Consider the following 27570-nt stretch of genomic DNA (forward strand, 5'->3'; position numbering starts at 1 on the left):
TTTTGTAGGGTCCGTTGGATGGACTTGGTATTTGACTATTTCGTCTGTCGGTTTAAAGGAGGTGGACTTGGATCTTTTGTCGAGTATCACGTCGTCCCTGTCCACCGTGGAGCGCAGCGTAGTTAGTTCCTCGGCCGTTAGGGCTTCGGATAATGCCTCAAGGGCCAGTGCGGCTGTCTTGTTTTCGGCGCGGAGTGCTATGTCCGGGTCACTAGCAAGAGTGATGATTCCGTTGGGTCCGGGAATTTTGAGCTTCATGTACCCGTAATGGGGTATAGCTTGAAAAATTGTGAACGCCTCGCGCCCTAACAGAGCGTGGTATCCGCTGCTAAACGGGGCCACTTGAAATGTGACCTCCTCGGACCTGTAATTATCCGGCGTGCCGAACACCACATCCAGTGTGATTTTTCCTATACAACACGCTTTCCGACTGGGGATTATTCCTCTAAAGGTTGTGTTGCTTCGCTCAATGCGGCTCCAGTCTATTTCCATTTTTCGAAGGGTTTCCTCATAAATGAGGTTCAATCCGCTGCCACCGTCCATGAGTACCTTGGTAAGTCGAAAGTCGTCCACTATCGGACTGAGGACCAATGCGGCTGGTGCTCGGGTTGTTCGGAATTTAGGTTCGTCACTGGCATTAAAGGTAATAGCCGTGTCACTCCATGGGTTTATTGTTGCTACCTGGTAGACTTCGGTAAGGTTGCGGAGTGTTCGTTTCCGCACATTGTTTGATGCGAAAGTCTCGAAGACTGTTGATACCGTACTGGTATTCCTGGTGTGGTGCTCTGCGGATTCTGGAGTTAGAAGCTCCTCGCCACTTCTGGCCACCTGCCGGAGTATCCAACATGCTCTAAGGCTATGAGTTGGTGTGACGCCCTCTGTACTATGAATTTTACAGAGTCCATTGAGCCATCCCTCCATTACGGTTCCATACCCTATAGAAGGTTTTTGTTTTTTGGTGATTAACCCCTGTGCATGGCGATAATGCGCCCTTTTATTTCGGACTGGGGTTGTATTTAGGGCCGGATCATCCCAGAATTTTATTTCGGTTTTCCGGACGCTTTCCATCGCACAGTATTTTCGTACCATGGATGCCAAGTCAGTGAAGCGTGTAATATCACGGCGACTTATGGCGTTGAGGATTTTGATGTCCGTGCAATTATTGCAGAAGGATGAAATTGCATCCTCCTCACGGCAGTCCTCTATCCTGTTCATAACCAGGAGGAATCTGGCCCAGTAATGATGTACTGTTTCCGTGGGCTCCTGCCGAACTTGGGATAGATCCCTTATGATAGGGTGGGCGGGTGGAGTTAAGTCCGTAACCTCGCCCGATCTGAGGCTCAGGAGCCAAGGAGTTTCCGAATTCGGAAGCTTGGGTTCTTGGATGCTGTCCAATGAATCTGGCCTACTGCCTGACTTTAGGTTCAGGGCTTGAGTGACGTCCTCCCCTCCGCGGGTATCCGGCTTGGGGGGATCGGGAATCCAGACATATTGGGTCCTTAAGATGGGTATAGATTCGCCACATTGTTCCTCCACCACTTCGACGTGGTGGGTGACCTGGGGAGAGTCAATTTCTCTTGGATCGGGTTTAAGCCCAATCTAATCATAGTCTGCAGCGACTCCCAGGGCGGCGATGCGATCCAAGAGCTCATTTAAGGAAGAGAGCTCCATCGGATCTAACTGCTCGGCGAGTTCCGAGTCGACGTGGAGATTGCTTTTAATGACCCGAGAAGTCATTGTCGGCGCGGCGGCCGAACAGGCGGTCGTAAGGAAACCGCCTAGCCGGAGAGTTTGGCCGATAGCCAAAGCTCCTTTAGCAAGAGTGCCATCTTTAAAGACGGGACGTGGCGTCCTTCCTAATGGCGACGGCACAGTGGAACTCTCAATGAAAGCACCAATGTCGGTGTCAAAACTGGCGGATCTCGGGTAGAGGGTCCCGAACTGTGCGTCTAGGCGGATGGTAACAGGAGACAAGGGACACGATGTTTTTACCCAGGTTCGGGCCCTCTCGATGGATGTAAAACCCTACTCTTGCTTGATTAATATTGATGATATGGGTAGTACAAGAGTAGATCTACCACGAGATCAGAGAGGCTAAACCCTAGAAGCTAGCCTATGGTATGATTGTTGTTCGTCCTACGGACTAAAACCCTCCAGTTTATATAGACACCGGAGAGGGCTAGGGTTACACAGAGTCGGTTACAATGGGAGGAGATCTACATATCGTATCGCCAAGCTTGCCTTCCACGCCAAGGAAAGTCCTATCCGGACACGGGACGAAGTCTTCAATCTTGTATCTTCATAGTCCGGGAGTCCGGCCAAAGGTCATAGTACGGCCATCCGGACACCCCCTAATCCGGGACTCCCTCAGTCACATTATGAACTAAATTGGTCTGACCGAGTTTAACGATTCGGTCTCACCAAGTTTGGTAACTTGTGTGTAACGGTTAGATTTTGTGTCGAGGCTATAAATACCCCTCCACCCACTCTTCATTCGTGAAGAGAGCCATCTGAACATGCCTACACTTCCACTATCCATTTTTTGAGAGAGAACCACCTACACTTGTGTTGAGATCAAGATCTTCCATTCCTACCACATAAATCATGATCTCTAGCCTTCCCCAAGTTGCTTTCCATTCAAATCTTCTTTCCACCAAATCCAAATCCTGTGAGAGAGAGTTGAGTGTTGGGGAGACTATCATTTGAAGCACAAGAGCAAAGAGTTCATCATTAACACACCATTTATTACCTTTTGGAGAGTGGTGTCTCCTAGATTGGTTAGGTGTCACTTGGGAGCCTCCGTCAAGATTGTGGAGTTGAACCAAGGAGTTTGTAAGGGCAAGGAGATCGCCTACTTCATGAAGATCTACCCGAGTGAGGCAAGTCCTTCGTGGGCGATGGCCATGGTGGGATAGTCAAGGTTGCTTCTTCATGGATCCTTCATGGGTGGAGCCTTCGTGGACTCATGCAACCATTACCCTTCATGGGTTGAAGTCTCCATCAACGTGGATTTTACGATAGCACCACCTATCGGAACCACGGATAAAAAAATCTCTGTGTCACCATTGCATTTTCTTCCTCAAACTCCTCCCTTTACCTTCATATGCAATTGTTTACATTCTACTACTATACTCTTAGAATTGCATGTGTAGGTTGATTGCTTGACTTGTGCTAAGTTGCTAAAATCTGCCAAGAACTAAAATTGGGAAAAGGCTAGATTTTTATTTGGTCAAGTAGTCTAATCACCACCCTCTAGACATACTTTCGATCCTACAATTAGTATAAGAGCTTTGGTCTCCATTTGCTTTGATTTCCATAGCTTTTGGTGGTCATAGCCTTGGTCTCACAACCTAGGAGAGTATGGCGTCTAGCGAGGGAAATTACCACCATAGAGGTCCTTACTTTGATGGTACAAATTTTGCTAGTTGGAAGCATAAGATGAAAATGCATATTCTTGGACATAACCCCACCGTTTGGGCTATTGTGTGTATTGGCTTGCAAGGTGAATTCTTTGACGGGAGAGAACCGAACCGTGAAGCTACCGCGGAAGAGTTGAAGATGCTGCAATACAATGCTCAAGCTTGTGATATTCTCTTCAACGGATTATGCCTCGAAGAATTCAACAAAATCAGCCGGCTTGAGAATGCAAAGGTAATTTGGGATACTTTGATTGACATGCACGAAGGTACCAACTCCGTCAAGGAATCCAAAGTGGATGTGCTTCAAAGTCAAGTTGACAAGTTCAAAATAAAGGATGGTGAAGGCGTCGCTGAAATGTACTCTAGGCTTGCTCTCATCACATATGAGATTGCCAGCTTAGGAAGTGAAGAGATGACAAAATTCATCATCAAGAAGATCCTAAGAGCCTTGGATGGAAAATATGATACTGTGTGCACATTGATCCAAATGATGCCCAATTACAAGAATCTCAAGCCAACGAAGGTCATTGGAAGAATTGTTACTCATGAGATGTCACTCAAGAATAAGGAAGAGCTCCACAACAAGTCAAGTGGTGCTTACTAAGCCTCATGTGAAGCTCCCACATTATCAAGTGAGAAACAAACCTTCAATGAAGAATTGAGCCTAATGGTGAAGAACTTCAACAAGTTCTACAAGAGTAGAAGTAAGGAAAGAAGTTCCAAGTCAAGGTCCTACAATGACAAAAGATCTTCGAGTCGTGAGCGTAATTGCTACAATTGTGGAAGACCCGGACACTACTCCAATAAGTGTACGGCTCCCTACAAAAGAAGAGAAGATTCTCCAAAAAGAAGAAGTAGAATAGAAGAATCACCACCAAGAGAAAGGAAGAGTAGAGATGATCGTTATGAATGCAGAACATCCCGGAGAAGCAAGGATTCAGAAAGGAAGGACAAATCATCAAAGAGATACAAACACTTTTCCAAATGTATCTACTTTTCCAAACACTTTTGCCCTTGTTTTGGACTCTAACTTGCATGATTTGAATGAAACTAACCCGGACTAACGCTGTTTTCAGCAGAACTGCCATGATGTTGTTTTATGTGAAAACAAAAGTTCTCAGAATGACCCGAAAATCCTCGGAGACAAGTTTCAGAAAATATAAAAAATACTGGCAAAAGATGAAGACCAGGGGGCACACACCCTGTCCACGAGGGTGGGGGGCGCGCCCACCCCCTCTAGGCACACCCCCTATCTCGTGGACCCCCTACAGCTCCGCCGACCTCAACTCCAACTCCATATATTCCGTTTCATGGAGAGAAAAATCACAGAGGAAGTTTCATCGCGTTTTACAAAACGGAGCCGCCGCCAAGCCCTAATCTCTCTCGTGAGGGCTGATTTGGAGTCCGTTCGGGGCTATGGAGAGGGGGATTTGTCACCATCGTCATCATCAACCATCCTCCATCACCAATTTCATGATGCTCACCGCCGTGCGTGAGTAATTCCATCGTAGGCTTGCTGGACGATGATGGGTTGGATGAGATTTACCATGTAATCAAGTCAGTTTTGTTAGGGTTTGATCCCTAGTATCCACTATGTTATGAGATTGATGTTGCTATGACTTTGCTATGCTTAATGCTTGTCACTAGGGCCCGAGTGCCATGATTTCAGATCTGAACCTATTATGTTTTCATGAATATATGTGTGTTCTTGATCCTATCTTGCAAGTCTATAGTCACCTATTATGTGTTATGATCCGACAACCCTGAAGTGACAATAATCGGGATACATCTCGGTGATCACCGTAGTTTGAGGAGTTCATGTATTCACTATGTGTTAATGCTTTGGTCCGGGTCTCTATTAAAAGGAGGTCTTAATATCCCATAGTTTCCACTAGGACCCCGCTGCCATGGGAGGGTAGGACAAAAGATGTCATGCAAGTTCTTTTCCGTAAGCACGTATGACTATATTCGGAATACATGCCTACATTACATTGATGAACTGGAGCTAGTTCTGTGTCACCCTATGTTATAGCTATTAAATGAGGAATCACATCCGACATAATTATCCATCACTGATCCATTGCCTACGAGCTTTTCATATACTGTGCTTCGCTTATTTACTTTTCTGCTGCTATTGTTACAATCACTACAAAACCCAAAAATATTACTTTTGCTATCATTACCATTACTATCATACTACTTTGCTACTAAATATTTTGTTGCAGATACTAAGTTATCCAGGTGTGGTTGAATTGACAACTCAACTGCTAATACTCAAGAATATTCTTTGGCTCCCCTTGTGTCGAATCAATAAATTTGGGTTGAATACTCTACCCTCGAAAGCTGTTGCGATCCCCTACACTTGTGGGTTATCAAGACTAATTGCTGGCGTCGTTGCCGGGGATCATAGCTCTATTCTCTGAGTCACTTGGGATTTATATCTGCTGATCACTATGAAGAACTTGAAAGATCAAAGAACTAAATTTATCCCTCAACTACGAGGGGAGGTAAGGAACTGCCATCTAGCTATGCACTAGATTCTCCTTCTATTATGAATAAGCTTGCGACACCTAAACCTGCTACTACTATGAATTCTGATATGTCGCATCTTATTGATGATGCCACTTCTGCTATGCATGATACTTATGATGAAACTACTTCTATGCTTGATACTACTGTGCCATTAGGTGAATTTCTTGATGAAAAACTTACTAAGGCTAGGGAGAATGAAATTATTGAAAATGAAATTATTGATGAAAGTGATGATGAAGGTTCTCCTCCTAATTATGAAGATTTTCTTGCTTGCAATGATAGATCGGATCTTAAGAAATTACTAGCTAAGCTAAAACAAAAGACTCTAAATGCTAGAATGAAACATGACCCTGCTTTTGCCACTTCACCTATCTTTGTTACTGATAAGGAATATGAATTCTTTGTTGACCCTGGGATTTTGATTGAATCCGATCCTTTCTATGGCACTGAATCTGAAACTGTTGTGGCACATCTCACCAAGTTAAATGATATAGCCACCCTGTTTACTAATGATGAGACATCTCGCTATTATTATATCCTTAAGATATTTCCGTTCTCATGAAAGGGTGATGCTAAGACTTGGTTTAATTCTCTTGATCCTGGTTGTGTGCATAGTCCCCAGGATATGATTTATTACTTCTCTGCTAAATATTTTCCTGCTCATAAGAAACAAGCTGCCTTGCGGGAAATATATAACTTTATGAAAATCGAAGAAGAGAGTCTCCCACATGCTTCGGGGAGGCTTCTCCGATTATTTAATGCTTTGTGTGATCATCCACTTAAGAAAAATGAAATACTTGATATCTTTTATAATGGACTACCTGATGCTTCCAAGGACCACTTGGATAGTTGTGCTGGTTGTGTTTTCAGGGAAAGAACAGTCGACCAAGCTGAATTATTATTGAACAATATGTTTGCTAATGAAAATAATTGGACTCTTCCTAAGCCAATTCCTGAGGCAATTCCTGAACCAATTGAGCCAACTCCTGAGCCTATTCCTAAACCCACTCCGAAGAAGCGAGGTGTTCTATTTCTCTGTCCTGAAGATATGCAAGAGGCAAAGAAATCAGTGAAAGAAAAGGGTATAAAAGCTGAAGATGTTAAGAATTTACCTCCTATTGAAGAAATACATGGTCTTAATATACCGCCTGTTGAAGAAACACATTGTCTTGATAACCCGACACAGGTAGTGAAGGTAAATTCTCTCTATAGATATGATAAAGTTTAAATTCTCTCTACTAAATTTCATAGCCCATGCTTAGATGAATTTGATGACTTTATGGATAAACAAGCAAATTTCAATGATTATGTTAGTAGACAATTGAAAAATAATGCTTATATGATGGGACGCTTGAGTGATTATATGTCTAGAGTTAAGGGTGAATTTAAACTTACTAGTAAACATGTTTCTATGGTCACCACTCAAGCTGAACAAGTACTTAAGGCTCAGAATGAATTGCTAGATGAACTAAATAATAAACATGACTTTGCTGTTAGAGTGGCTACTAGAACTGGTAAAATGACTCAGGAACCTTTGTATCTGGAAGGCCACCCTAGGAGAATTGAATAAGATTCTTAGAATAATAATCTAGATGCTCCTAGTTCTTCTAAGAAGAAGAAAAAGAAGAATGATAGGACTTTGCATGCTTCTAGTGAACCTAATGTAGAAACACCTGAGAATCCTAATAATACTTCTATCTCTGATGCTGAAGCACAATCCGGAGATGAACATGAACCTGATAATAATGCTAATAATGATGTTCATGTAGATGCTCAACCTAGTAATAACAATGATATAGAAATTGAACCTGCTGTTGGTCTTCATAACCCAGAATCAAGAAACCGATGTTATGATAAGAGAGATTTTGTTGCTAGGAAGCATGGTAGAGAAAGAGAACCATGGGTTCAGAAACCCATGCCCTTTCCTCCTAAACCATCCAAGACAAAGGATGATGAGAACTTTGAGCATTTTGCTGAAATGATTAGACATATTTTCTTACGCATGCGCTTAACTGATATGCTTAAAACAAACCCTTATTCTAAATATATGAAATATATCATCACTAATAAGAGGAAAATACCTGAAGCTGAGATTTCCACCATGCTTGCCAACTATACCTTTAAGGGAGGAATACCTAAGAAACTTGGTGATCCCGGAGTACCAACTACACCATGCTCCATAAAAAGAAATTCTGTTAAAACTACTTTATGTGATTTAGGAGCCGGTGTTAGTGTTATGCCTCTTTCCTTATACCGTAGACTAGAATTAAGTAAGTTGACACCCACTGAGATATCCTTGCAAATGGCTGATAAATCAACTGCTATACCTGTCGGCATTTGTGAGGACGTCCTTGTTGTTGTTGTGAACGTTACTATCTTAACAGACTTTGTCATTCTTGATATTCCTGAGGACGACGGTATGTCAATTATCCTCGGTAGACCCTTTTTAAATACTGCAGGCGTTGTTATTGATTGCAACAAAGGCAATGTCACCTTTCATGTTAATGGAAATGAGCATACGGTACATTTTCCGAGGAAACAACCTCAAGTTCATAGCATAAATTCTATTGAGAAAATTCCATCAATCATTATTGGAGGTTTTGAATTTCCTCTCCCTACTGTCAAGAAAAAGTATGATATTCTTATTGTTGGGGATGTTCATATCCCCGTTGAGGTGACCTAGTGTCACTTCAAAATTTCTTCGGTTCCGTGTTATTCGGAATGAGTTTGTTAACAAGACTTGATCAACCTTGTTAGTGGATTCATTTTGATGATCATGAGATGGATGAAACTAGAGGGCACAACCTTCTGTACCCTCTTTTTACTTTTTGTTATTTAAAATAAATAAAGCAAAAATAGTATTATCTATCTGTTTTTTGAATTACCCGTGCAATAAAAAATATCCTGAAAATAAAAGTGCTCCAAATGCCCTGCAAATTAAGTATGATTTTTTATGGAATATTTGAAGATTTTAGGCACTGAAATCACTGCAGGAGGGGAAAGCACCAGGGCACAAGAGTGGAGGGCGCGCCCACCCCCTCTGGGCGCGCCCCCCTGTCTCGTGGGCCCCTGGTGGCCCCACTCCACTTATGCCAGCACCCACACACTCCATCTTCTTCCCAAAAAATCCCTATCCATCTCAAGCACGAGTTCTAGCTCATTTTGCTGTGATTTTCAATCTCCTTGCTCAAAGCTCCATTCACAAAACTGCTTTGGGAGATTGTTGCTTGGTATGTGACTCCTCCATTGGTCCAATTAGTTTTTGTTCTAGTGCTTTATTCATTGCAAATCCTTGCTGCCTTGGTGACCCTGTTCTTGAGTTTGCATGTTAAATTTATGAGGTCCCAAGTAATTCCAATGCATGATATAGGCTCTAGGCACTTGTAGGAGTAGTTGCTACCAATCTTGTTTAGTTTTATTTACTTTTATTTTGAAGTTATTAAAAATTTCAGAAATATTGCAGAAAAAGAAATATGTTCAGGAAAATATACCAAGGTGGTTCCTAGGTAAAGAAAGGACCCAGTATTGCTATGTGTGAGCAAGACAATGAACCACCAAGGGAAGCTAAAGTGTGGTCTTGCGAATGGCCGTCAGAAGAGTTTATGGTCAATGCAGGCATTAAGGATGAATTTGATACATATGTGCGTAATACCGATCTTGAGGACTTCATGCAAGATAAGTGTCCTCAGTACTACTATCTAACTGATTCGTTCGTGAGAAGGTTTAAATTTTCATATTCGCGTAATTCTCATAGTGTCCTGTTTGATATTTATGATAAATCATATACCATGGACCTGGAAGATTTTACTACTGCTTGCAAACTCCCGTAGTGGGGAAGTGTTAATGATCCCCACAAATCTGAATTTAGAGATTTCCTTGCTAGTATTACTGTGGGAGAATCTAGGAATATTACACAAGTTACCATAGGGAGCATTCATTTTCCTGTTATACATTATTTTGCTCTCTTCATTGGTAGATGCATTAATGGTAAAGATGAGGCAATGGCATATGTGTGTCCCTGATCTTTGCGTCCTCAAGAGTGTTGTGTTAGGTTATAAAGATTATAACTTGGGGGCAATCGTTGCACGTAGGTTGCATAAAAATGGTAGAGCTGGAGATTTATTTGGAGGAATTCATGCAACCCGTCTGGCAAATTATCTTGGTATAGCCCCACAAGAGGGTGATATGATGTTACCTCCTGCTTATTTAGATGATGACGCTATGGTCAAACATCATTTTCTTAAGAGGAATGAACAATTCCTCCAGTATCGACTAATCTTTGACAAACATAGCTCTGTCCATGTTACTCTTCCTGCTCCTTTCCTTTTTGATTACCAGGCAAAAGGAAGATAAGTTGTTACCAGGGAGGAAGCAGCTGAACACGAAGGGAGAGCGGAGGCGGCTCGCCAACATGCCGCAGCTCAGGAGGCATTTACTGCTGCATCTCAGTACGACCCCAGTTACAACTACGGATATCAGCCAGGCTACCCTTGGCCATAAAACAACTTAGGACAAAAGCCTAAGCTTGGAGGAGTACGTATTTCTCACCGACTTTACATTCATGTTCACACACTATTCTAGTCGTCGGTGCTCATACTCTTTCATTGTATTATCCATGCTAGTTTAATTTTCTTTTTCTAGTTTTCTTCTTGTGTGTTTGATAAACCTTAAGAAAAACCAAAAAATTAGTTAGTTTAATTTCCATGATTGTAGTAGAAATTAAAATGAAAACCCAAAAAGATTTCTTGTTCTTCTTTTACTTGTTGGGAGCTTTCCCGTGTAAATAGTTTTATTTTCTCTTCTTTCCTTTGGGGGTTGAGAGTAGAAGACCATATTAAAAATGTTTAGTGGCTCTCATATGCATGATTGTTTATTTAACTTAGAGCCCATATTACTTTGTCTTCTCTCTTGAGTTGAATGCTTGCAGATTCCAGCTTAGTCCAATGCACGTGCACTCTTATTATTATACATATACACATCGTTCGGTCGTGCAAGTGAAAGGCAATAATGATGATATATGATGGACTGATTGAGATGAGAAAAGCTGGTATGAACTCGACCTCTCTTGTTTTTGTAAATATGATGAGTTCTTCATTCCTGATTCAGCTTATTATGAAGTAAACATATTTGCAATGACATTTAGAGATTATAGTTTCTTGTGCCATGCTTGATTAGCTATGAGTTATAATGGTTTACCTTGCGTGCCAACATGCTATTAAAATGATTATGATGTGGTATGCTGGGATGGTATCCTCCTTTGAATGAATTGAGTGACTCGACTTGGCACATGTTCACGCATGTAGTTGAAACAAAATCAACATAGCCTTCATGATATTTATGTTCATGGTGGATTATATCCTACTCATGCTTGTACTCGGTGTGAATTAGTTTTAATGCATGTTTATGACTATTTTCGCTCTCTCAGTTGGTCGCTTCCCAGTCTTTTGCTAGCCTTCACCTGTACTAAGCGGGAATACTGCTTGTGCATCCAAACTCCTTAAACCCCAAAGTTATTCCAATGAGTCCACCATACCTTCCTATATGCGGTATCTACCTGCCGTTCCAAGTAAATTTGTATGTGCCAAACTCCAAACCTTCAAATGAAATTCTGTTTTGTATGCTCAAGCAGCTCATGTTTCAACTAGGGCTGCCTATATCTTCCATGCTAGGTGGGTTATTCTCAAGAGAAGTGGACTCCGCTCCTCATTCACGATAAAGGGCCGGTAACTGGGATGCCCAGTCCCATGATCCAAAAAGATCAAAGCAAATCAATATAATTAAACAAAACTCCCCCAGGGCTGTTGTTAGTTGGAGGCACTCATTGTTTCGAGCAAGCCATGGATTGATGCTTGTTGGTGGGGAGGGAGTATAAACTTTTACCATTCTGCGTGGGAACTGCCTATAATGCATGTAGTATGGAAGATATAGCCATCTCATAGTTGTTGCGTTGACAGTGAAAGTATGCCGCCCAAAATGTTATTCATTCTCTATTTTAAAATTGAGCTCTGGCACCTCTACAAATCCCTGCTTTCCTCTGCGAAGGGCCTATCTATTTACTTTTATGTTGAGTCATCACCTTCTTATTAAAAAGCACCCGCTGGAGAGCACACTGTCATTTGCATGTATTACTATTGGTTTATATTGGGTATGACTTGACTGGATCTCTTTTACCATGAATTACAATGTTTAGTCAGTCCTTGATCTTTAAAGGTGCTCTGCGTTTATGTTTTGCGGTCTCAGAAAGGACTAGTGAGATACTATTTTGTTATATCATGTTATGATTGTTTTGAGAAAGTGTTGTCATCCGAGTTTTATTATTATGGCTCGCTAGCTGATTATGCTACTGCTATGATTAATTGTGAGACCGAGGTGTTATTGTGAGTATGGTTAGTTCATAATATATGTTGAAACTTGAATGCTGGCTTTACATGTTTACAACAACAAGAGCAAACAGAGTTTGTAAAAGTTTTTCTTTATCACTTTCAGTTTATCAACTGAATTGCTTGAGGACAAGCAAAGGTTTAATCTTTGGGGAGTTGATACGTATCTACTTTTCCAAACACTTTTGCCCTTGTTTTGGACTCTAACTTGCATGATTTGAATGAAACTAACCCGGACTGACGTTGTTTTCAGCAGAACTGCCATGATGTTGTTTTATGTGTAGAAAACAAAAGTTTTCGGAATGACCTGAAAATCCTCGGAGACAAGTTCCAGAAAATATAAAAAATACTAGCAAAAGATGAAGACCAGGGGGACCACACCCTATCCACGAGGGTGGGGGACGCGCCCACCCCCTCTGCGCGCGCCCCCCTGTCTCGTGGGCCCCCTGCAGCTCCGCTGACCTCAACTCCAACCCCATATATTCCGTTTCGCGGAGAAAAAAATCAGAAAGGAAGTTTCATTGCGTTTTACGATACGGAGCCGCCGCCAAGCCCTAATCTCTCTCGGGAGGGCTAATATGGAGTACGTTCGGGGCTCCGGAGAGGGGGATTTGCACCATCGTCATCATCAACCATCCTCCATCACCAATTTCATGATGCTCACCGCCGTGCGTGAGTAATTCCATCGTAGGCTTGCTGGACGGTGATGGGTTGGATGAGATTTACCATGTAATCAAGATAGTTTTGTTAGGTTTGATCCCTAGTATCCACTATCTTGGGGATATGACTACTGAGTTAAACCGCCCAGGAGGGGCCGGATTACACTCACCACTACAAAAAAATACACTTCCGTGATGATATGTGTTTGTCACAGTAGGTCGCGTTTTTCGTCATGCATGTACATCCATGACAAATTTATGACAGAATCAAGATAGTCATACATGTGCTGTCGTAGAAGTGTTCCATGACATTACCAAAATTATCATCATGGAAGTGTCCACTTCCATGATGATAAATCGCGTGTCACTGAAGTGCTTTCGTCAAGGGTGACCGACACGTGGCATCCATTGTAACGGAATGCCGTTAAGCTATCGGGTCGGGTTTTGGATCCGATAACCCGTTAACAGCCCCGACCAATGGGGATTTTCCATGTGTAAAATCATCATTGGCTGGAGGAAACACGTGTCGGCTCATCATTGGGACAGATGTCATCCACTCATTGGACAGAAGGCGCCTATGATACGTCGACATGTGGCACGACCCATCAGGTTTAAATGGGCCGGCCCAACTAAAGGCCCACAAGATTTTGCGGACCATAATGGGTTGGCCCAGCTAAAGGCCCACGAGATTTTGCGGACCATAATGGGCTGGCCCAGCTAAAGGCCCACAAGATTTTGCGGGCTATAATGGGCCGGCCCAGGTAATGGCCCACAAGATTTTTGTGTGCCATAATGGGCTGGTCCAGGTAAAGGCCCACAACATTCTTGTGGATCATAATGGGCTGGCCCGGCTAAAGGCCCACGAGATTTCGCCGACACTAATGGGCCGGCCCAGCTGTAGGCCCACAAGATTCTGAGGACCCTAGTAAGCCGGCCCATTAACTGGCTGCCATGTTTTGGGCCAAATGCCGGCCCATATTTGATCCGGTCCATTAATGGCCTGCCATGTGTCGGGCCTAATAATGGCCCATATGAGATCCGGCCTGTTAAAAGCCTCCCACACTCTGGTCCGGATCAAGGTCCAGATCAGGTCCGGCCCTTTAAGAGGCTTTGGCCTCAATTATGGCCCATATCAGATTCGGCCCGTTAACTGAACGCGATGCTTTTTGGCCCACTTGCAAAAGGCCCATTTAGTAATTCGGCCTGATATTAGTTTCGGCCTGTTAAGGGCCCGTTTAATATTTCGGCCCTATATTAATTTCGGCCTGTTAAAAGCCCGTCATATAGTTGGGCCTAACTATGGCCCGGTTTGCATCCGGCCTGCTCGCAGCCGATATCTGATTGGGCCAAACAAGGACCGAGACAATTTTGGCCTGTTAAAAGCCCGTGATTTGATTCTCACAATCATGGGTCGGGCTCCATTTCGGGCTGCTGTCGGCCCGTGACCTGTTCAGCATGTTTCAAGCCCAACCTACTTCTCCGCCTCCTAAAAGCCCATTGAGTTTTCTTGCAAAAAGAGGGCCGGGGGTTACTCGGCCTATTAAAGGCCCGAATCTACTAGTGGGCTAGTTTGACGGGGCCCATGATGCGGATCATACATCGTGATTGCATGAAGGCCAGGTTAGGTACCGTAATTTTACGGTTTGGCCGCTTTACTGCGAAAACAGGATATATATATACAATAAACTAACTGCACCATCGTGAATAAGAAAAAACATAGACTATACAATAAAGAAATTACGGCATATTACATTCACTAGGCATCAAAGTTCGCCACTATGATAATAAAGCACAAGCAGACAGCAGATTACATACACTGGGCATCAAAGATCGCCACCAATGCAAATAAACACGCCAACAAAATAATATACAAAACCGACAGCACTTCAATAGAGTTCAAGAAAGGTTAGCCCTGCCGGCGAGCTGCAACGCAAGCACCTGAGCAAGATGATGAGACTCTGCTTGTTCAACGCTTATATCTTCCTCACTCTGAAAGATAAACAAGCAGACAGATGACAGGTTTTGCACATAAAAGTAGCAGTGCTAACAATTCATCACATTTCTTACTGACGAATAAAGTGACACAGTTTAAAAATGCATTAACACAATATGGTATTGTCCAGGTCAAGACATGGCAGGAAATGACATTATGAAGGAGTTGGCAGCTTCACGACACCACTGGATTACATATCAAGAACTCATAAGTATCAATGGTTAGTGTGCTGTCAATTTATCCCATTTCAAATTGGCAAATAAAGAGACGGTTTAAATAATAGTAGAATGATATGACATTGTTCATAGTTAAGACATTGTAGAATATGACATTGTGTTGTAGTCGGTAGGTTCACCACACCACTGGATTACGGATGAAGAACATAAGCATACATGCAGTGCAAAAGAAGATCACTTGCTCTGTATAGTTTAATTTACATGGTATGAAGAAGGAACTTGGTTGTACAACTGAAAACTTAAATTGAGAAGGACAAACTTTTGTTTATGAACTACATAATAAACTTTAAACCTGCAATTTGATGCAAACACCAAAAATAAACAGCTGTTGCAGTCATGCCTAACCAAATATACACAACAAAGTTTGAAGGCTTGAGAAGGACAAACTTACATTACTGGTGAAGACAGACTCTATAAAGCCCTTGTCCATGCTGATGGGGGGACAATTCAAGAAGTTTACCACAAAATCTTCTTCATAAGCATTGTCTTTATTCTACATTTTGTTAAGAGTATATATAGATGTGATAATATACGAAAAAATGGAGAATATTCAAGATAAGATGAAGAGTGATGCTACATAACCATGTAGCTATAAATGTATGTGCAGCGATACAGGCAAAAGGCACAGCCAAGAGCAATGCACAGCTAAACTTCTTCAGTACCAACCTTATGGTAAGAGTAAATATAGATCTGATGTGTAGAAAATGGAGGGCAAAGGAAAATAAGCTGCAGAGTGATGGTACATGAACAACTACCTGCCAATATAAGTACACTAATAAAGGACAGCATGTACTTACAAGAACAATGTAGAGCTAAAAAAATTCATTGGCATTGGATATATTCTACACTAATGTAACCATTCATACAGATCAGATAATTTAGAGCGAACAATTGATAAGCAAGCATCATGCATACTGCTGTCACATAATGAACCAGGTATGTATGCAAGTACAGTGATACAGGACAACAGGTACTAACAAGAGCAAAGCAGCAGGCAGCATATTTGCGATATCCTGTCGTTCTTTTCAAACCGGAGTTCTTCTTTAAGCAGATTTCCTGCAAAAAAGATCAGTAAGGCACATGCGGAAAAGTAGAAGTTCAAATTGTCATGTGATTTCATAGACAGTACCTCATCCTGGGAACGAGACCTGTGCATAACAAGGTTTTTCCATTCAATGTCTTCTAAATTTAGCACGGGAGACTTCACCAGAAATTCGTTTGTAGACTTGCCATCAAAGTGTAATTTCCTCAGGTAACACTGATACTGCTGCAATGCTTTCTTGAAAAGCACAAGCAAGCTTTGCTCGTCATGACTATCCATATTGACCCTCGCCTAGTTACAACAATGTAATGTAAATCATTGATGTGTTCGATCAGTAGAAAATAGGAAAATAATAACCATGAATAATAACACTTACACGTAAGTTGGACAGGAAGATGTGAAAATGGTGTTTGTCTTCACTATGATCTTCCCATGATGGGAATATATGCACGTAGTCCCTAACAACATTGAAAGCATTGTCTTTCAAAATGGGAATAAATGGAATGGGGTTCCAATCTGCAAGAATTGGTCGTCTCTGCAGTTGGGATAGGTCTTCGGCCAGTGGACTTGCTGTACTTTTTGCTGGAGTGGGATTTTTCTGTGGTACGGCTGGTGCTATGGCAAATGAAATCGGTATACCTTTTGCTGAAGTGTAGGTCCTGTGTGGTGGGGCTAGTGGTGTGGCCAGTGAAGTATGGGTACAGTCTGCTGGAGTCGGTCCTATGTTGTGTGTCACTCGTTGTACAGCCAATATAAGTGGGGCGCTGTCTGATTTCTCCGGCACCACCACATTTTTCAAGGACTTTGCTGGTGCTCCTTCGGGTTCGGCAATCAACCTCTTCCTTTTTGATGTCTGATGCACAAGAACAACATTTGAGTGGAAAAACATGGTATGATGACAGATGGAATATGTATTGATAATGGATGGGCATGGCATCTCGAGTTATATGATGATTAAACTAAGCAGATGGCGGTGCAACAAAGTAGAAGAAATGCAAGACAACATATGCAAGATACGCGCAATCAATAAAACCTTGCCAAATTAGAACAGGCACCATGATGGGTGAACAGGACAGGCCATTTGCCTTTGACTCCTCGAGGTTAGAATAGTCATTACTTGCTGGAGTAAGTGGGGAGCGTATGAGTTTCATTGCTTCTAGAATGGCACTCAATGCCTTGGTGCCAATTTTGTAAGTCATTGCAGTGTTCCACAATATTCTTCTGATGCATGGATTCTGATATTCACTGTAATTGCATATAATATCCAAGAACCATGAAAACATAAATAGTTGTGAGATTATCTTTGTAATGCAGATGATATTCTAATATAGGGGCGCCCCTGTAAACACTTGTGTGCTATCACTGGATTCTGATGAGAGATCTCATGTGTGATGTAATATGGTGCGTGCATTTATATAATCTGGCACAAGTACACAAAAAATAGGCTCCAGAAGTAAGGATAGCTGGCAGATGACAGGTTCATAATATACTGTATAGAGAGTTTATTGCCAAACCATGATAACAAGAGCACACAGCAACTAGGCAGATCATAGTGTACATAACAGGGGTACACCATAACCACGATATATAAATCGGGAAAGTGGAACTGGCTTGAAAATACGGTGTTGTATTGTCGCTAGTAATTGAAAGCCTACCGATCACGTACAGGCTAGCTCTATCAGCTGTTAACTATAGATGTCCCTGCGCCCCTTCCTGACAAGGAACATACTCTACGTACTAAATACAGAATAAACAAAGAGGAACATGTTAAAGAACAGAAGAGGAAGCATATTCTTGAGGTTCCGCTTCATTGCATACAATGTTGGTTGCCCACTCATGATGAATCACAGCGCCCAAAGAAATGCAATTCCATGTTGTCTCTCTATATGTGGCAATTTTGAACAAGTGTCATTAGGATCATATTCTGAACAAGAGTCAACAGGTGGGGAGCGTATGAGCTTCATTGCATCCAGAATGGCACCCAATGCCTTGGTGCCAATTTTGTGAGTCATTGCAGTGTTTAGCTTCAAGAGTGGACTGCTGCTAGTGCGACACAAAGCAGCTACACAGATCATAGAGTAGATATAACGGGAAAACCTTAAGCATCAGAGTAAAATCAGCAAAGTGGAACTTGCTGGAATATATGTGCTAGTTTGCCGGTACGGCTAGAAAGGCTTCGGATACCAGCTCTCTTCAAGTGAAGGTGCGGTACTATTAATATCAGTGTAACTCTCAAAGGCGACACAGCTCCCCGCATTTCCTTGTTGTTCTTATACGATTCAAGTGGGCAGGCCAATACAAATCCTATTCCTATGTTTACAAGATCCTACGAATCAAAGAGGCTCAAAGTGTCCATCACAACTGACCGTATAGACCTCTACACTGCAAATGTCCCTGCTCATCTTCAGTACAAGGAACATACTGTACTACTATCAAACTCCCTCCGTTCCAAAATATAAGTCTTGGTAGAGATTTCCACTATGGATCACATACAGATGTATCCAGATACATTTTAGAGTGTAGATTCACTCATTTTGCTCCATATGTAGTCCATGGTGGAATCTATACAAAGACTTGTATTTAGGAATGGAGAGAGTACATATTAAAGAAGAACGGAAGAGGAACATGGTAAAGAAGAGCAAGCAGATTTTGGATAATAAAATGTTGGTTGTGCAGTGCCCACACATGATGAACCAGAGCGCATTAAGAATGCAACTCCCAGCTGTCTCTCGACCATTTCAGGCAGTTGGATGAAGATCCTACGTCTCCTAACCCATCTTCTTCCTCGTCTCTGATTCTTCCCATACAGAACACCGCACGGGCCGTCGGCCGGACCACCGGCCCACACCGCATGTGTTCCTCCGCCACCCCCACCCCCCACCGCATCCCCAACCCCCACCTGCGTCGAGTTTTCTTCATTCGGCGAGGCCCCACAACCACCCGAGCCCCTTCGTTCGCACCGGCGAACTCCGGCGAGCTCTGAAAAATTTAATCTACTATGATTTAACTAGTGTGGAATATAAAAGGGGAAAACCATAAGCATTGGGGGTATAGTGTTGAGCGTGCCATGGCGGATCTGAAGGTGCAAATCGGACAAAGGCAACTTCGCAACCAAGACAAGAAATCAGAGTAAAGCAGTGGCGATCTATTATCTTGCTGTGATAAATAAGTTGAGCAGATACGAAAGAGTACCGCCTCTGGTGCGGCGCCGTGTACGCATCTGCTGAGAATTTGATGGTGCTATGGTAGCAATGGCTGTCGGCAGTGTGGAACCAGATCTAGGAGGGTAGACGGTGGCGGCAGGGCACGGTGGACGAGACGGTTGTAGGAGTGGCGCCGGCAAGGTGGACGACTGCGGGGATGAAGCGAGAGGATGGGATGCAAGGATCCCGGTCCGAAGCCGTGGATGAGAGAGGTTGATCTCTTGTAATGGACGGCGGCGTCGGTGTATCAGCTCCGGCATGGTGGAGGAGCACGGCGGTGGATGGGGTGGCGGGTGGCGGCGGACAGAGGAGGCTGGGGTGGAGAGGGTGTTTTGGCGCCCACGGAGTACGAATGGGGAAAAGGGAGGTAGAAAGGAAGGGGGAAACATGTATTCAGGGCGCGCTTGTCTCAAATGCGAGGAAATTTACAAACGTAGCCCCCGTTTCAAATTTCTACAACATCACAGTAACATTAGTCGGTTGGGTATAGGACGGTAATCTCACATACACCGAATATTTGCCTATGAGAGTTTGTTTTTGGCGCCCACCGTGTATATGAATATGAATAGGGGAGGGAGTCGATTTCGGCCGACGACACACTGTGTTTTGGCACCCACCATGTATGAATCCGGGTGAGAGGCGGTTACATCACATTTGGGTGAAATTACAAACCTACCCCTATCAAAACCTATAGAAATCCAACAGGTAGGCTTTGCGTGGCAGGGATAGGCAGTGCTAATTTCCATCACGCGGATTTTGGTTTCAGGCGGTTACTGCGACTTTCCCCGCTTCGTTCAAATTTTGCACAGTGCACGTTTACGCTCGTGCCAACTCAATTCGAATCCCGTTTGTATTCTATTTTTTCCGGGCGGGATCCATTTTCAATTGGGATTACATTATATATACATCATTTTTATATATATACTTTCAAAAGCACAACAAAGAATTCTGCTCCTTTATATGAATAATATGATTTACAAATACAACGATCTCGAAATCTTAAGTTTGAATTCGAAAAAAATTAACCAAATTATGTTCTACTAAAATGTATGGATCAGTAGTATCTACATATTAAATAACATAGATGTGCGTGAATTCATATGAGTATGCATGTTTGATAGATCAATTTTGGTTTGAGTATGGATTACATGTATCATCATCTCGAATTCAAATATTTGAATCCCTTTTTTGTTTACTCCTTTCACGCCCATCTCTCTCTCATGCATGCTCCTTCAGGTAGCTATGACTCTCTTTTCTCCAGCTCACCCGCATGCTCACTTCAAGTTTCTCCTATCCTCGCAAACATGGTCTCTCGACGTCTCCCTTGAGAAGTGTCACACTCTCCCTATCATTATACATTACACGGTTTTCATTATCTCTCACGTCTCTACTGTTCTCGGGTATCACTCGGTACCTAAGCTTTCTTTTTCACCGCGACACACACAGTCTCCACTCGTCTTTCACTTTGTCTTTCTCTCTATGGGATTCTCTCACACACCCTATATGTCTCTACATATGACTCATACCACTAAAATTACTCTCTCTCTCTCTGTCTCTCTCTCTCTCCTGTAGACACAACATTTGTTGCGGTCTCCTTTTTGTCTCCATCCCAGACTGACATTATTCATTTGTTTACCGATCAGACAACCCCGACTACCGTCTCCTCTCTCTCACACACAGACACACACACACAACTCCTGCTTCCACTCCCCTTCCCGACTACCGTCTCTCTCTCACACACACACAAAACTCTCGCTTTCGCACCCCGACTCGTATTTCTCTCACAAACATTTATCGACTAGCTAGCCTCTAGATAGGTTTATACATCCGCACACTCGTGCTTCCACCATCGCATACATGGCTCTCTCCCGCTCCTTGTATCTATGTATCTTTTTCTTCCCTTCTTGAGACACGCCCTCTCGATCATGCACACACACACTATCGCCTCATTTTAAGCTGATACCTATCGCACACACACTCCTTGTGTCTTTGTCACACATGCACTCCGTCCTCCTCCACTATCCCTCTCTCTCACACACACATGGGCTTTTTGCAACAACTAGCAAGATGCCCATGTGTTGCACGGAACATAAAGATGCATTTGTATGAGTAGTTTATCTTGTGGGGGAAAAGGATGAACGAGGGAAGGCCTTATTTGCAAATGTGGAGAGGGGTGTGGGTATCTTTTTGCAAAATTGCCATAGTTTCCTTCCTATCCGTCAGATATAGATCGGGCGGCCTATATTGTAGGATGGCAGGCACACGATCATCACCGACAATGCTTTTTACAAGAGTAGGGATAAAAATAGAGTTGGTGATGATGGTGGGCCTGCCATCTTGCAATGTAAGTCATCCGATTTGTATCTAACGGATAGGAAGGAAAATATGGCAATTTACCCGCACATTTCACCACATTTGCACATAAGGCCTTCCCTTGTTCATCCTTTTCTCCCACAAGATCTTGATGTTCCATGCAACGCATGGGCATCTTGCTAGTAAGAGTAGATATTAGACATATACCACTTCTCGAATCTTGAAACCAACAACATTCCTCCCTTATCTCATCAAAACCGCCAAAGGAATATATTTTGAGTGAAACATAACATATTTTTAGTGATATACGTATTTCAAAACTAGACTTTTTTTTTCTATCAAATCGGTGAATATGTATTAATCTACTTTGATCGTCTGGCAACGCATTGGCACATTGCTAGTAGTTATTATAATTTTTTGGACACCAGACAAACGGTGGAGTACATATACGAAGAGAAGAGGCGCACGCACGTAGTCGGCCTCTCGCTGTCTCGCACACATGAGTGTTACGTAAAGGCAATGTTAACAAATAAACCCTAAAACCCTAGGTGCACGATTGCTGCATTCGCGGGCACCGGGTATGTGGTGGAGCACCTTTCTAGGAATAGTCAGCTCGCGTGATAATTTGATCTGTAGGAGTTGATGGTCGGGACCACAGGTGAACGACTTGGAGCACAGTGGCTCGCCAGTTGCCACAGATTGAGTAGCCATGTTTAAAATATCATTTTTTAGCGGGGTTAAGGGTTCCGATTTTCCATGGCATGTTATAATTAGTAAGTAGCTTTTAGAACGATTGGTATGGAGCGAAAATGGAATTCATAGTACTATGTACCTCCTTGGCGTATGGTTGTATGGGTTTATGTTGCGAGATGTTGAACATGGTAGTTCTAGGGCACATACTATGGTTTAGATTTAGATGCTGGTTTTCAGTAATGAAAATCGGAAGAGGAAACCCTTCTTTGATTAAAAAAACTACTACCTCCATTCTGGTTTACTAGTCCCCATCGTACTTTGGGTCAAAGTTTGTCCAAGAATTTTACTTGTAAAATGTGAATGGAAAACGAGATTTTGTTATACCCTAACAAAAAAGGACTGGAGGGAGTGATTGCTCTGACACGGACGCGACCTCTCATAGCGCAGGCATTGAACCGGCACGCCGGCCAAGAGGGCCGCACTCGCTGCAGGCCCGGCTGAGCACGCCTCCTCGCCGCGTGCAACCAGCTTAAGACTGCCCCGCCTGCCTTCATTGAATCCGCATGTGTGCTGGCAACACGTCCTTCCATGAGCCGGCAGGCATTTTAGAACAAAAAAATGACTAAAATATAATTATATCGCATGGTCTTGAATTGTTGTGCTCGCACTGGTAGCAGGAACTAGTAGAGGTTTTTCTTTATTTATAACTCTCCTCACATTTTTTTTGGCTTTGAAGTGAATCATGGTTGTGGACAGATATCTGTGAACATGAGTTTGATGTGGAAGTTGAACTTGGAATGTCGGGCTTGCGCGTGAACTATACCATGTCAATTGCTTCGTCTGTTATTGTTTGGAAAGTAATTGTTGTTATTACATGACCTGAAAAAAAACATTTTGTGCCACATCAGTAGATGCACAGACATCACAACAGGCATGCTGACTGGATAAACATTTGAACCTAGCTATTATGAAGGAAATTTTGTATTGATAACAGTTTTAGATAGGAGGAGACGCCTAGCCTGCTCTGCCTCTGCTAGCTTATTTCTGGCTTCTTCCATCTCTTATTTGGCTTGGGTGAAGAGAGCATCTGATTGCTCTTTTCGCTTCTTCAGGAACTCAGCTACATTCTCAAGGGCTATTGCACGCTTTATTTCAGCCTTTACTAATGCCACGAGGACACGAACAGCTGACGACTCCACCTGGCTTGTGCGTAATCCAGCATCATCTGGGAATTTGCACCTTGTGTCTAATCCAGCATCATTAGGGAACTGGCACCTTGTGTGTAATCCAACCTCATTTTGGAAACATGATCTCGAGGTTGACCATACTTCCCTCCTCGCAGAAACTACATCCTGACATGAAGTTACTTCTTTTTGAGATCAATACTCAGAGCAACCTAGATCCATTTAGTAGAAGCCAGATAAACAAAACTCAGAGAAGTGAATTCAAAAGGAAAAGAAATATAAAAATAGACTACAAGGTGAGAACACCCACTTCCCACATCAAGCTAAAAACGAAAGCATTAGGACGATTAAGACTCTTCTTATTACACATCGAAGAACACCACGCTTAAGAGAAATAGAAACTACAACATATACACATCGAAGAACACGAGGCTAAACGAAAGTAATTGAAAGGGTGTTACTTACCAAAGCTCGTTTTACAGGTTCGGTGCAGCTCCTCTTTAACTTGCCACGCTCCTTGAAGATGTCCCGAATATCCCGTGTTTGGTCTTCATTGCTCCTCTGCATGTTCGCACTCGTGGTTTTAAAATCTCAACATGGCAAGAAAAATATACTACTAGTAATACTCGCGAATCTTGTGGGCAACATTAAAGCACTCGTCTGCCATGTTAGAGCATCTCCAACAGAATTGCAACGCGTGGCGCTTTAATAAATCGTTTACAGTGCTGAGATCGAGAAGTAGATACTAGAGAGTAGAGGATAGTTCTCAGCATAGATAGATAAAAAAAGATAATTCAACTACTCCTCGTCGTCCGACTCCTCCTCGGTGATGTCCTCCTCCGACGTCTGACTATAGGTGTGAAGATACTGATCATCGTCGGATTCCCAGGGCAACGCTACTCCTAGGCTCATGTTGAACTGAGCGTCCGCTTTTCGCCTATGCTTGTCCTCGCGATAGGCGGCTCGCTCCGCCCTCCTCTTATCCCTCTCCTCCCTCCTTTGCGCGTAGAACTCGCGCTCGTTGATGATGTCCTGCGGGAAGTGTTGGCGCCACAGCGCCATGGCTTCCTCGTCCATCTCAGTGATGCCGAGACGGTGCTCCCGCCTCCGGTTGTCGCGACGATCCTCGTCGGTGCTAAGCCACGGCAGAGGCGCGAGCTCCTGCGCCCGCTCCCGCGTCGGCACATTGGGGAAGTTCAATGTTCTATGAGGCCACCGGAGGCGCCACACCGTCACATCGTACGCGTGGGTGGCCTCGTTGGCAGTGTCGAAATTGTCGAGGCCAAGGCGCATCCTGCGAAACCGGATCTCGGAGGAGAAGCCGTCGGAGGGGCGCGCGCGGACGCCGCGGTATCCCCAAGTTTCCCGGCGACGAAGCGGCATGGTGGCGCGGCGGCAGCGAGGCGAAAAAGAGTAGGGAGAGAGCGGTGGCGAGGCACAGAGCGGGGAGAGAGCGGTGGCAAGGCACAGAGCGGTGGGAGGGCGTTGGATTTTATAAAGTGCGCCGGACGCCGCACGCCAAAACTAGCGCACGCCCGGCCGCTTTTTCCGCGCACGCACGATCCTTTCCCGGCGTCTCTGCTATCTCTACTATCTTCTCTACTGTTATATTTATTTAATATTTAATATTTAATATTTATCTCTATTTCCTTTACTATCTACTTTTTTTCCTCTATACTTTTTTTCTTGCAATATAGGCCGTCCGATTTATATCTGGCAGATAGGAAGGAAACAAATGGGAATTTTGCAAAAAGATACCCATACCCCTCTCCAGATTTGCAAATAAGACCTTCCCTCGTTCATCCTTTTCTCCCACTAGATAAACTACTCATACAAATGCATCTTGATGCGTGCAACGCATGGGCATCTTGTTAGTTCTAAAAACATTTCCATCATTGCCACACTACTGGTTGCAGATGAAAAACCTACCCAAGCACAGCGCGATACAGGAGCAACGCACAATTACAAGCTGATATTATGTTGGCCAATGGAGGCTATAACCAATTACTTTTACGGGAACAATAGTACCCAGGAAATTTGAAGGGTAGGTATGAACAAAATTGGAACTACACATGTACTGCTAAGTGATTCAATACACACATTAACAATCGAGGAGGAGAACGATGGTCGCGGCGGCCTCTGTGAGTCATGGTCGGCAACGGGAGTCAGTTCATTGTCCATGACAGTGGTACTTCTGTGCTTGGTGTCAGCTTCCGGGAAGCAGATCCGAGACCGTGGAAGACGATGCCAGGGAAGAGGCTTCGTGTAAGACGACGACGGTGGACCGGCTCCAGTGCGGCGTACGAGGTCATCGATGAGGCAGATGCACTATGGTGGATCTAAAGGGGAGGAGCACGAAGGCTGCGGTGCCATGGAGAAGTCTATTTTGCGGTGGGGATAGAAAATGAGGAGTATTCAGGTGTACTACTCTGGGTGCCGGGGTGGGGTTGGCTGGGTAGGGTGAACCTAAAGTTACGAAAACAGCCCCCTACCAAGCATCATCCGTAGACCTGTTCCAAAGGCTATGATGGTAACTTCCCACTGCTCGAACCAGGGTCGCGGGAGATTTTCCCGCCAACCTCAAAATTTTGTGACACTGGACTCCTCGTGTGGCATGTTGTGTGATTCGGCTAAGCAACTAGCGAGTAGTAGTAGTAAACTCTGCATATTAGGTTTGACCAAAGTCAAACTTCCTAAAGTTTGACCAAGTTTATAGAAAAATATAAACATTTACCATAACAAATATGTATGATGTGAAAGTACATTCAATAATGAATCTAATGGTATTTATTTGTTATTGTATATGTTAATATTTTTTTATATAAGCTTTCTGAGAGTTTACAAAATTTGAATTTGACCAATGCTAATACGCGGACTTAAATAAAAACCGAGGGAGTACACATTTGTTTTCTTAGTTTGTAGTGAACTAATCATTTGTTGAAATTATGAAATAAATATATTAGGCTATTGACTTCGAATGTAATGGTCTATACAATTCAATAGTTACAATCATTGTCGAATCCCAAGATGTATACAAGGTCTATAGTACTTCACAACATGCTCAAACTCACATAATCCCAGTCAAATGAGAATCTAAATGCATTTCATAGTTATTACTTTGTAGGATGCAACAAAAACAACCATAACTCTACATCAGCCATTATAGAAGCAACATTTTGACATATCCCAATGTGTGAATGAAACGTGCAGAGAGAGCTTTTGAAGATGGAGCAGATAGGGCGGGAAAGATTGTATGTATGTGGACGAGAGAGTAGGAGACAAACCTAACGAGACAAAGAGAGAGAGAGAGATAGAAAGAGAAAGAGAGAGGAAGAACTTAGGTCTGTGAGAAAGATCGAGGCATGTAATATATGTGAGATGCGTGTGCATCCGGATTCTGTATACGTGGAAGGAGAAGAGACAACATGTTTGATGAGAGAGCTGGAAAAACATGGACGAGAGGGGAAGGATCTCGTGGGTTGAGGGATTGACAATTTTGTGCGGGGAAGAGAGGGATTGGTAATTTTGTGCAAGAGAAAGAGAGAGGGTGGGGGGAGGAGTCAGTCCGCCGTCGTCACATCACCCTGCTTCCAAATGACCCCGCATTCTCTAGCGCGGTGTGGTCGCCGTCTTTGATCTGCTCGATGCCCTCTTTGAAGATTGAGGTGTTGTGCATGTTGGGGTGCAAAGAAGCACAAGCGAGAGTGGTCGCCGTATAACCGTGGATGGGGATGAATTGTGTGCTCGGGGGAGTGTGTGTGTGTGTGTGTGTGTGAGTGTGTTGTGTCGTGTGTGTGTGTGTGTGTGTGTGTGTGTGTGTCTGTGTGTGTGTGTGTCAGATATTGAGAGAAAACAAACCTAAGGAGAGAAATGGTTATTCACGAAGAGATTGTGCGGGCCTTGAGGTGGGCAGGGG

Source organism: Triticum aestivum, chromosome 4B (genome assembly GCF_018294505.1).
Source record: "Triticum aestivum cultivar Chinese Spring chromosome 4B, IWGSC CS RefSeq v2.1, whole genome shotgun sequence".
Taxonomy (NCBI): domain Eukaryota; kingdom Viridiplantae; phylum Streptophyta; class Magnoliopsida; order Poales; family Poaceae; genus Triticum; species Triticum aestivum.